Source organism: Bubalus kerabau, chromosome 3 (assembly GCF_029407905.1).
Source record: "Bubalus kerabau isolate K-KA32 ecotype Philippines breed swamp buffalo chromosome 3, PCC_UOA_SB_1v2, whole genome shotgun sequence".
NCBI classification, from domain to species: Eukaryota; Metazoa; Chordata; class Mammalia; order Artiodactyla; family Bovidae; genus Bubalus; species Bubalus kerabau.
The window spans coordinates 175,690,269-175,703,092 of NC_073626.1; the positions used below are offsets into that span (position 1 = coordinate 175,690,269).

The following is a 12,824-nucleotide window of genomic DNA, read 5'->3' on the forward strand; positions in this document are numbered from 1 at the left end:
AAAAAAAGATGTCCTTTTCATTGTAGGGGACTGGAATGCAAAAGTAGGAAGTCAAGAGATACCTGGAATAACAGGCATATTTGGCCTCGGAGTACAAAATGAAGCAGGGCAACGGCTAACAGTTTTGCCAAGAGAATGCACTGGTCATAGCAAACACTCTAATTCAACAACACAAGAGAAGACTCTACACATGGACATCACCAGATGGTCAGTACCAAAATCAGATTGATTATATTCTTTGCAGCCAAACATGGAGAAGCTCTGTACAGTCAGCAAAAACAAGCTGTGGCTCAGATCATGAACTCTTTATTGCCAAATTCAGACTTAAATTGAGGAAAGTAGGGAAAACCACTAGACCATTCTGGTATGACCTAAATCAAATCCCTTATAATTATACAGTGGAAGTGACAAATAGATCCAAGGGATTTGATCTGATAGAGTGCCTAAAGAACAATGGACAGAGGTTCATGATATTGTACAGAAGGCAGTGATCAAGACCATCCCCAAGAAAAAGTAATGCAAAAAGGTGAAATGGTTGTCTGAGGAGGCCTTACAAATTGCTGAGAAAAGAGAAGCTAAAGGCAAAGGAGAAAAGGAAAGATATACCCATTTGAATGCAAAGTTCCAAAGAATAGCAAGGAGAGATAAGAAAGCCTTCCTCAGCAATCAATGCAAAGAAATAGAGGAAAGCAATAGAATGGGAAAGACTAGAGATGTCTTCAAGAAAATTAGAGATAACAAGGGAACATTTCATGCAAAGATGGGCACAATAACAGAAATGCTCTGGATCTAACAGAAGCAGAAGCTATTAAGAAGAGGTGGCAAGGATACACAGAAAAACTATACAAAAAAGATCTTCATGACCCAGATAACCATGATGGTGTGATCACTCATCTAGAGCCAGACATCCTGGAATGTGAAGTCAAGCGGGCCTTAGGAAGCATCACTACAAACAAAGCTAGTGGAGGTGATGGAATTCCAGTTGAGCTATTTCAAATCCTGAAAGATGATGCTGTAAAAGTGCTGCACTCAATATGCCAGCAAATTTGGAAAACTCAGCAGTGGCCACAGGACTGGAAAAGATCAGTTTTCATTCCAATCTCAAGAAGGGCAATGTCGAAGGATGGTCAAACTACCACACAATTGCACTCAAATCACTTGCTAACAAAGTAATGCCCCAAATTCCCCAAGCCAGGCTTCAACCGTATGTGAACCGTGAACTTCCAGATGTTCAATCTGTTTTTAAAAAAGGCAGAGGAACCAGAGATCAAATTGCCAACATCAGTTGGATCATCAACAAAGCAAGAGAATTCCAGAAAAACATCTACTTCTGCTTCATTGACTAGGCCAAAGCCTTTGACTGTGTAGATCAGAAAAAACTGGAAAATTCTTAAAGAGATGGGAATACCAGACCACCTTACCTGCCTCCTGAGAAACCTGCATGCAGGTCAAGAAGGAACAGTTAGAACTGGACATGGAAGAGTAGACGTAGACTGGTTCCAAATAGGAAAAGGAGTACGTCAAGGCTGTATATTGTCACCCTGCTTATTTAACTTCTATGCAGAGTACATCATGCGAAATGCTGGGCTGGATGAAGCACAAGCTAGAATCAAGATTGCTGGGAGAAATATCAGCAACCTCAGATAGGCAGATGACACCATCCTTTCAGTTAGCAGAAAGTGAAGAGGAACTGAACAGCCTCTTGAGGAAAGTGAAAGAGGAGAATGAAAAAGCTGGCTTAAAACTCAACATTCAAAAAACAAAGATCATGGCATTCGGTCCCATCACTTCCTGGCGAATAGATGGAGAAAAAATGGAAACAGTGAGAGACTTTATTTTGTGGGGCTCCAAAATCACTGCAGATGGTGACTGCAGCCATGAAATTAAAAGACGCTTGCTCCTTGGAAGAAAAGCTATGACTAACACCAGGCTCCCCCATCCCTGGGATTCTCCAGGCAAGAACACTGGAGTGGGTTGCCATTTCCTTCTCCAATGCATGACAGTGAAAAGTGAAAGTGAAGTCACTCAGTTGTGTCCGACTCTTAGCAACCCCATGGACTGCAGCCCACCAGGCTCCTCCGCCCATGGGATTTTCCAGGAAAGAGTACTGGAGCGGGGTGCCATTGCCTTCTCTGATGAGCAACCTAGACAGCATATTAAAAAGCAGAGACATTATTTTGCCAAAAAAGGTCCATCTATGATGTGAGATTTGGACTATAAAGAAAGCTGAGTGTTGAAGAATTGATGCTTTTGAACTGTGGTGTTGGAGAAGACTCTTGAGAATCCCCTGGACTGCAAGGAGATCCAACCAGTCCATCCTAAAGGAAATCAGTCCTGAATACTCATTGGAAGGACTGATGCTGAAGCTGAAACTCCAATATTTTGGCCACCTAATGTGAAGAACTGACTCATTGGAAAGGACCCTGATGCTGGGAAAGATTGAGGGCAGGAGGAGAAGGGGATGATAGAGGATGAGATGGTTGGATGGCATCACCGACTCCATGGACATGAGTTTGAGCAAGCTTCAGGAGATGCTGAAGGACAGGGGAAGCCTGCCATACTGCAATCCATAGGGTCACAAAGAGCTGGACATGACTGAGCAACTGAACAACAACAAACCACCTTAAAAACCTATTTCCTTAGGAAAGATTTTCTAAATGAAGTCTGAGTCAAAGGATACGATATTTCGCTGAATTTCTGTTGAGAAGTAGCCACTCATTGCCCTCTCACCAGCAGTGTTTGAGAGGATCTGTATTGTGTCCTCACTAGACGTTGTGATTGTTTTTTAAAAGCTAAAAATGTCACTAATTTGACATTACACTCTTCCTCTTCAGGGAAGTTCCTCACGCTTCCAAGTATAAGGCTAAACTGAACAGGAAGAGTTGTTTAGGAACATAGCCAGAATAAATAGATTCTAGAACTGGGAGAGACCCAGGGCATCTAGACCACTGGATCTCATCCTCATCATCATTATTTAGTAACAGCCTTACTCAGTCACTCAGTCATGTCCAACTCTATGCAACCCCAGGGTTTGTAGCCCACAAGTCTCCTCAGTCCATGGGCTGATTTTTAAAGGCAAGAATACTGGAGTAGGTTTCCATTCCCTTCTCCAGGGTATCTTCCTGACCTAGGGATTGAACCCACATCTCTTGAGGCTCCTGCATTGGCAGGCGGATTCCTTACCACTAGTGCCACCTGGGAAGCCGCTAACAACCTTCCTAGCCTGAAATAAAATTTGTGGGCTATTTTAGGTAGCTTAAAGACTCTAGATTTGTAGGCTAAAAGTCTATGTGATGTAGTGCTAAAGTCTGTATGATGTAGTACTTCAGACCATATGATTCTTGGAGTAAATGTCCTGGGTTCAAATTCCTGCTCTGCTGCTTATTAGCTATGTGAACTGGGGTACTGTTTTGTGCCACAGTTTTTCATCTATAAAATGGGGCCAATGATAGTATATACCTCATATGATTGCTTGAGAACTAAATTAGTATATTAGTATATATATTCATATATACATTGTAATCCTAATGGCGGAATTAGGATTACAATCTATATTAGGATTACAATGTATATTAGGATTGCAGTTTCCTACATGGAACAACAGACTGGTTCCAAATAGGAAAGGGAGTACGTCAAGGCTGTATATTGTCACCCTGCTTATTTAACTTATATGCAGAGTACATCATGAGAAATGCTGGGCTGGAAGAAGCACAAGCTGGAATCAAGATTGCCAGGAGAAATATCAATAACCTCAGATATGCAAATGACACCACCCTTATGGCAGAAAGTGAAGAGGAACTAAAAAGCCTCTTGATGAAAGTGAAAGAGGAGAGTTAAAAAGTTGGCTTAAAACTCAACATTCAGAAAACGAAGATCATGGCATCTGGTCCCATCACTTCATGGGAAATAGGTGGAGAAACAGTGGAAACAGTGTCAGACTTTATTTTTGGGGGGGCTCCAAAATCACTGCAGATGGTGACTGCAGCCATGAAATTAAAAGACGCTTACTCCTTGGAAGGAAAGTTATGACCAACCTAGATAGCATATTCAAAAGCAGAGACATTACTTTGCCAACAAAGGTCCGTTTAGTCAAGGCTATGGTTTTTCCAGTGGTCATGTTATGGATGTGAGAGTTGGGCTGTGAAGAAGGCTGAGCGCTGAAGAATTGATGCTTTTGAACTGTGGTGTTGGAGAAGACTCTTGAGGGTCCCTTGGACTGCAGGGAGATCCAACCAGTCCATTCTGAAGGAGATCAGCCCTGGGATTTCTTTGGAAGGAATGATGCTAAAGCTGAAACTCCAGTACTTTGGCCACCTCATGTGAAGAGTTGACTCATTGGACAAAACTCTGATGCTGGGAGGGATTGAGGGCAGGAGGAGAAGGGGACGACAGAGGATGAGATGGCTGGATGGCATCACCGACTCGATGGACATGAGTTTGAGTGAACTCCGGGAGATGGTGATGGATAGGGAAGCCTGGCGTGCTGCGATTCATGGGGTCGCAGAGTCGGACACGACTGAGCGACTGAACTGAACTGAACTGAACTGACCCATAAGAAAAAAGAAGGAATTTATAATAAAATATATTTTACATTTGTAAATACCCGAGAGACTGCAATAGATGTTTACACCCACACAGAGAATCACCCTGAAAGCCATGGCTGTAAATGCAGTCTGAAGGCTGCAGCTGCTGCTGCTGCTGTTACGTCATTTCCGTCTATTTGTGGCCCCATGGACTGTAGCCTGCCAGACTCCTATGTTCATGGAATTCTTCAGGCAAGAATTCTGGAGTGGGTTGCCATTTCCTCCTCTAAGGTATCTCTCGGACCCAGGGATCGAACCCGGTCTCCTTCGGCTCCTATCTTGCAGGGGGATTCTTTACTGCTGAGCCACCGGGGAAGCCCAAGTGGCTATGTGTTGCAATTCAAACACTATAAGCACTTTGACTGGTGACAGCTCTTCCAAAAGCAATTCTCTAAATAGATCAAATTTGTTGGTTTTCATTTGAGTTGACCTCCTGGGAAGTATTTTTAAAAACCATGCTTGTATGTAGAATGGATGTAGATTCTAGGCTCAGATAAACTTACAGGTTTTTCATCTTTATGTGCAGTGGGGCACTTGAAAGTGGATCGCAAGAGGATTCTTTATTGTTGGGATATTAATATTTTCTAGATATCTAGAGTCCCTGGCCTCTTTCTCTAAAGGTCAGCATTCTGTAGTGGGTATTTCCTCACTGAGAACTACTGAAATTATTCCAACCATCTCATTTTCCAAACCAGGTACTGAGGCTTAGAAAAAGTTTCCTTTTTTTTTTTTTTTTTTTTGATACCTGAGCCTTAAGACATAAAGCTTAGAAAGTACTGACAGCTGAATGTTCTGCCTTTTGGGCCAAAGAACTGGAAGGGAATCAATCTGTGGGAAGGTTAGAGAGAGGCATATGAAGAGCCAGAGACGAGAAAGAGAGAGAGAGAGAGGAGAAAGAGTGTATTTGCAGCAGTGGCAGGTGGGCACCAGATGCTTTTGGGGTCCAGCTGCTAACCTGGTCTCTCTGTGCGGATGTGCCCATGTGTATGTCCTGTTTATAAAAAATCAATTTCATTGAGGTATAATTCACGTGCAACAAAAATCATTGCTTTTAAGTATTTAGATTCAAAGAAATTTGATGAACTTTAATGCCGTAGACAGTCATGTAATTACCACTACAATCAAAATCAAGAATGGTTCCTTCAATCCTCAAAGCATAACCTGTGGAACTTGAGTTCCGCGTGATACTCCATGATTCTTTTTGTTTAAAAAAAGCTTTGTTGAGCTTATAGACAATAAAGCTGCACGTATTTAAAGTGTGTAACTGGATATTTTGACATATGTGTATACCCATGAAACCATCACTCTAATCAAGATGGTGAACACCTCTATTACCCCCAAATTTCTTCCACTTCTTTGTAATCCTTCCCTCCCATCCCTCCTTACCTCAACCAGAGAAACCACTGACCTGCTTTGTGTAACTATAGATTAGCCTGCATTGTCTAGGGATTTTTATAAACGAAATCATGCACTCCTTTTTTGGTCTGCCTCTTTTCATTCAGCAATTTATTATTATTTTTTTTTACATTTATCCATATTGTTTGTTGCAAGAATCAGTAGTTAATTGCTGAGTAGCATTTCACTGGGTGGATATGCCACAATTTGTTGGACATTTTGGGTTGTTTCCAGCTTGAGATTATTACAAATAAAGTTGCTCTCAGCATTCATGTACAGGTCTTCATGGGAACATAAGATTTCTTTTTCTCTTGGGAAAATACCTAGGAGTGGAGTGGTTGCATCCTATGCTATCCTTATGTTGTTATTTTTTTAAAAACTTCGACGTGTTTGCAAAACATCCATTCGCAGCATTATCTTATTTTATTTCTTTGGCTGCGTGGCTTGTAAGATCTTAGTTCCCCAACCAGGGATCAAACCTGGACCCCCAGCATTGGAAGCACAGCATTCTAACCACTGGACTGCCAGGGACTTCCCACCGTTCTGTTATTCTTTTTTAAATTAAAAAAAAAAAATTTATTTATTTTTGTTTTGGCTCTGCTGGGATCTTCATTGTTGCGTGGGTTTTCCCTGCTTGTGGGTTTTCTCTACTCTCTAGTGGCGGTGCACAGGCTTCTCTTGTCGTGGAGCCTGGGCTGTGGAGTGCAGGCTCGGTAGTTGTGGTTCACGGGCTTAGTTGCTCTGCGGCACGTGGCATCTTCCCAGACCAGGGATCGAACCCATGTCTTCTACATTGGCAGGTGGTTTCTTTACCACTGAGCCACCAGGGAGGCCCCACCTTGCGATATTCTTAAGAATCTATTTTCCTTTTTGGCTGAAACTGATCAATTTAGGATCAGTCAAGGCCCTCCGCAGGAGACGGACTCAGTTCCTCTTCTCTGAGTGTCTCCGAGCTGCCTCTGGTCCTGTGTGAGCCACAGTGCACCTTCCCTTCCTGAGCACGTCTCAGTGGAGAAGCTGTGTCGGCTTACATAAGCACACTGACCTCTTGCCTCTTGCCAGAGTCTAAAATCATGAAATCTTTTGCAAGCGTGCTTTCGCTGCCTCTGGACTGGAATGTTAAGTGCCAGTGGAGTTGTCTGACTTAACAGTCTGATCAAAATACGCCTGTGGATGGACAAGGTCAGTGATTGACTCTGTGGAAGGAGAGCCTTAGATGAAAAGACGGTTTGAGGAACAGGGAGCCATCGGGATGAGCTGAGAACGAGGCTCATGCATTCAGAGCAGCTTCAAGACAGTGGCAGCATGCTTTCACATTTGAGTTTATTTCTGAAAAAGGAATGCATTCAGATGGCTCAAAAATTTGAGAGCTTGGGTGGGTATACAGCATTGTGAAAGGCCTGTCTCTTACCCACATCCCCACTTCCTCTTCCCGGAGGCAAACCACAACTCCTCCCTCCCCAGGTCTTGTTTATCCTTCCAGAGATTTGCATATACTAAATACACAAATACACATGTGTACCTCTTGTGTGTGTGAAGCACTTTTACACAAGTGCTAACAGGCCAAGCACATTGTCGTACGTTTTGATTTTTATTCACTTTACTTATCTTACTTAGAACTTGTACATAGTACGGTGAAAAGAGTCTGCTCATTCTTTTTTTTTTTTTTAACATTTACATAGAATTCTACTGTGCTGGATTTAACCCGTTGAGGCTGCATTTGACCACCAGTATTGGTATGACAACAGTTGACAGGGTGAATAATTTTAGTTTGCACAGTAAATCATGTCAAAGTTATAGGTGGATTCTCTAGGCCTGCTGGGCTGTGATGTCATTTCAGGGAAGGCAGACTAAGGGGAAGGTAACATTTCTGAGCACTTGATATGCCGAAGGGCTCATAAAGCAGTGATTCTTCTACTTTGGTGTCTTGGAGAATTACCAGGGGAGCTAATTAAAAGTGAGGCCAACCAGGCGCCCCCCTCCTTCACAGCCCCAGAAGTTCTGATTCATTGGAGCTGGCAGTGGAGGGGAGCACAGATTTTCATAAAGGTAGTCCTCAGACTCGGCTTTGAGGAAAGCCCGGCTCTGCAGAGGGAAAAGCAGAAGAAGTCACTGAGGAATTCATTAATTCAAATTCTTAAAATCATTTCATTCCTATATTTTTAAACCTGAGAAGAATTCATGAAGGAGAAAATAATGTTTTCAAACAGTCTGGAAGGCTCTGCAGTCTCCCCACCCCTGCCTCCCAGTTCTCTCTCCTTAGAGACAACAGTTTCTTTCCTGGTGGCTCAGTGGTAAAGAATCTGCCTTCCAATGCAAGAGATGCGGGAGACACGGGTTCAATCCCTGGCTCGGGAAGATCCCCTGAAGGAGGAAATGAAAACCCACTCCAGTACTCTTGCCTGAAAAATTCCATGGACAGAGGAGGCTGACGGGCTAGAGTCCATGGGGGTCACAGGGAGCCTGACTGAGCAGTTGAGCACGCTGCCGAGTTCCTACAGCACGGCAGGGAGCACCTCTGTGACTGAGGAAGTAGGCCTGTTCCTCGTTAGAGGCAGCGAGAAGAGCACTTTTCTCACTGTTTGAGAAGGGCAACAAACTTGGATTTGGGAGTGCTGGGTCAAATGCCTTAAATATCAGTGACTCCCTGTAGGCCAGGAACTGAGCTCAGGATTTTCCATGCATTATTTTCCTTAAGGAGAAGACTCTTGAGAGTCCCTTGGACAGCAAGGAGATCCAACCAGTCAATCCTAAAAGAAATCAACCCTGAAGATTCATTGGAAGGACTGATGCTGAAGCTGAAGCTCTTATACTTTGGCCACTTAGTTCGAAGAGCTGACTCACTGGAAAAGACCCTGATGCTGGGAAAGATTGAGGGCAGGAGGAGAAGGAGGCAACAGAGGATGAGATGGCTGGCTGGCATCACCGACTCACTGGGCATGAGTCTGAGCAAACTCTGAGAGATAGTGAAGGACAGGGAAGCCTGGCGTGCTGCAGTTCATGGAGTTGCAGGGAGTTGGACATGACTGAGTGACTGAACAACAACAATAGTCTCAGTTAACCTTTCAACAAACCTTTTTACAGAGAGCAAAACCAGGCTGAGAGATTTAGTTACTACCTGGGGTGGGGGTGGTGTGGGGCTCACACAGCTAAAGGAATGAAACCAGGGTTTTGAATTCGGGTAAAACCCTTGGTCTTAAACACTGTTTGGAGGACCAACCACTTAGTCACTGGGCATTTGGAGAAAAGCTCTTCACCACCTGCACTTCTCAGGCCTCCATCACCCTTGGTGGAAACCACACATCGATTGTCTTTTACCCGCTTGGGAGCTTTGTGAGGACATGTCTGCATGTTGTTCTCCTCTGTAGGTGGAGCACCTGCCCTCGGGATGGACAGCGGGCGCCCAAAAAAGGACTCCTCCGATGGGGTTTAGGTAGAATCCAAGAAAGGTGAAATCCCATAAATGGCAGTTCCTCAGCCCAGTAATTTTTTTAGAATTGTTGTAATTAAAAAAAATGTATTTATGTGTTTATTTATGGCTGTGCTGGGTCTTCGTTGTTGCATGGGCTTTCTCTAGTTGGGGCCAGTGGGGGCTACTCTCTAGTTGCGATGCATGGGCTTCTTATCATGGGGGCTTCTCTTGGTGGGGTGCATGGGCTCCAGAGTGTGTGGGCTTCAGTAGTTGCTGTTCATAGGTCTACTTGCCCCATGGCACAGGAAACTCTCCTGGAACAGGGAGGAACCTCTGGCCCATGAGTTGGCAGGCGGACGCTCAACCACTGGACTATCAGTGAAGTCCCTAGAATTGTTTTAATTTTTAATAAGTGTGTTCTCATTACAGACGGATGTATGCTCAATATAGTTCAGAAAATAATTTTTTAAAATCTAAATATCCATAATTGCATCACCAGGAAAAAATCCTTGACCTTTCCCTCATCTTGTCTGCCCATTTTATATACACATATGTATACACACACACACACACATGTATATATCTGTACATATTATATGTTATAAATAACATCATATGGACTTCCTGGGTGGTGCTAGTGGTTAAGAACCTGCCTGCCAATGCAGAAGACATAAGAGATGTGGGTTTGATCCCTGGATTGGGAAGATCTCCTGGAGGAGGGCGTGACAACCCACTCCAGTATTCTTGCCTAGAGAATCCCATGGACAGAGGAGCCTGGTGGGCTATGGTCCATAGGGTCTCACAGTCAGATATGATTGAAGCGGCTTAGCACACATGCATGCACATTACATCATATATATAAAATGTAGGCAGGCAAGGTCATTGTATATATGTATGTATAATAGTATATGATGTATATATATATATATAATATGTATCTACCTATCTACCTATATATCATTGACCATTGCTCTCCTATTTCCCCTGTTAAACAGGCTGAATAATCTCCACTTATAGGGCTCCAAGGAGGTCCCTGGGGGATTTTTGCCAGCATAGTGTCAGACCCACACTGGCTTGGTTTTTCTACGTGAAAGGAAAAAGATGGCAGTATTTCAGGGAATTCGGGGGGCTAGGCCTGCCTTGAGCCTCCAGCCTTATCTATTACTCTGCGGTGCTGACTGCAGGGTCATCAGTGACCGCCGGGTCACAGCAGGATCCTCAGGAGCCCTCACTCTGGAAGAGACACGGTGTTCTCAAGGGACCCACATGTCTGCTCCCTGTGCTCTTCCTAATCTCACAGTAAACAAACATCTTGACCTCCGATTTCTCTACAGTTTCCCTTGATTTTGGTTACTGTGGGTCAGTCCTCTGGAGATAGAACACTTCTGGGGCACTCACAGACTTTAGCTTTTACTTTTGCAGAGTGGACCCAGCCTGAACAACTGCCAGCTTCCCTGACAGATTTACTGTCTTCTCTCTGAGCCCCAGGAGCATCCACAGCTGTAGGGCTGTGGTAGATTACATTTCTGTTTAAATTATTCACTGTCCATCCTGGAGGAGGGTTATACTACGTCTTTATTCTGTTGAATTCAGGAGTGGCCGTGAGATTTGATTTGGTCAATAAAACGTTGGTGCCAATGGCCATGTCACTTGTAAACAGATGTTTTCAGCCAGCTTGTGGTCTGCTGTCTTTTTCTTTCTTTCTACCATGAGTCCAGCAATGTCCCTGAGAGGGTCTGCCCCTTCAGCCTGGTCTGACAATGACACGGAGTAAGCACAAGTTGACCTAAGATGACATTTGACATGAGTGAGAAGTCCTTATTTGTCAGAGAAAAAAGAAACTGTCCCTGACATCTTGAGGTCATTTGTTAACTACAGCATAATCGAGTCCATCCTGCATCTCTGTTACACTGGCCTCGGGCATGTTACTCGATCTCTTTGAACTTGACCATCCCCATCTGTAAAATGGGGAAAATTGTCCTTACTTCATTTACAGGGTTTTTTGAGGCTTTTATAAGCAATGAGTTGAAAGCACCTGGCCTAGATCCTAGAACTCAGTAACTGCTTATTAAATGCTAGGTGAATCTCAACCTAATAAGCAACTGGAGAGAGACCAGACACAGACTGATATTTGGTGGCCTTCCCTTAAAAAGCCAGATAAGACACTGATTTCACAGTAGCACTATTCACAAAGCTAAAAGACAGGACAAGCCAAATATCCATAAATGGATGAATAAGTAAACAAAATGTGATGTAGACATACAATGTCATATTTATTATTCAGCCTAAAAAAGAAGGAAATTCTGACACAGGCTGCAGTGTGTATGAACCTTGAAGACATTATGCTAAGTGAAATAAACCAGACACAAAAGACCAAATAATGTAGAAGTCTCCTTATGTGACTGCGAGAGTAGTCAATTTATAGAGACAGAAATTAAAGTGGAGGTTACCCGGGGTTGGAAGGAGGGGGTTGGGGAAATTTAATGTGTGTAGAGCTTGAGTTTGTGAAGGTGAAAAAGTTCTGGACATGGAAGGTGGTGATGGGTGCTCAACAATGTGAATGCACTTAATACCACTGAGTGAATGAGTGAGTGAAAGTCACTCAATTGTGTCCAACTCTTTGCGACCCCATGGACTATACAGTCCATGGAATTCTCCAGGCCAGAATACTAGAGTGGGTAGCCTTTCCTTTCTCCAGGGGATCTTCCCAACACAGGGATCAAACACAGGTCTCCTGCATTGCAGGAGGATTCTTTACCAGCCAAGCCACAAGGGAAGCCCTAATACCACCGAACTATACACTTTAAATGGTTAAAATGGTACATTTTATATTATGTGTATTTTGTCACAATTTTATTTTTTTTAATTGAATCATTTGTCATTGTATTATTGAGTTGTAGAGTTCTTTATATGAATATGATATCATATATACCCTTATCAGATGTATAATTTGCAGTTACCTTCTCCCATTTTGTGTTCCCTGGTGGCTCAGAGGATAAAGCATCTGCCTGCCATGCAGGAGACCCGGGTTCGATCCCTGGGTTGGGAAGATCCCCTGGAGAAGGAAATGGCAACCCACTCCAGTATTCTTGCCTACAGAATCCCATGGACAGAGGAGCCTGGAGGGCTACAGTCCATGGGGTCACAAAGAGTCAGACACGACTGAGCGAGTTCACTCACTCTCCTATTCTGTGTATCATCTTTTCCACCTGAACTCTTGTTTAATCAATTTTTTTAAAATTTTAATCAGCATTTTTTAATTTAAGTATAATGTTCTTGCCTGGAAAATCCCACGGACACAGGAACCTGGCAGGCTACAGTCCATAGCGTCGCCAAGAGTCAGACACAGTGGAGACTGAGCACCAACCTATAGTTGACTTACAGTGTTGTGTTAATTTCTGCTGTACCGCAAAATGATTCAGTTATACAAATGT

General features: G+C 43.4%; 1 non-coding gene across 1 annotated transcript; it reads left to right on the forward strand.

Annotated features, from left to right (window-relative positions):
- The first annotated feature begins 12,367 nt into the window (after positions 1–12,367).
- On the forward strand, positions 12,368–12,439 carry TRNAG-GCC (transfer RNA glycine (anticodon GCC)). The gene has a single exon. It is a non-coding gene; the product is annotated as a tRNA-Gly (tRNA).
- Positions 12,440–12,824: the final 385 nt, after the last annotated feature.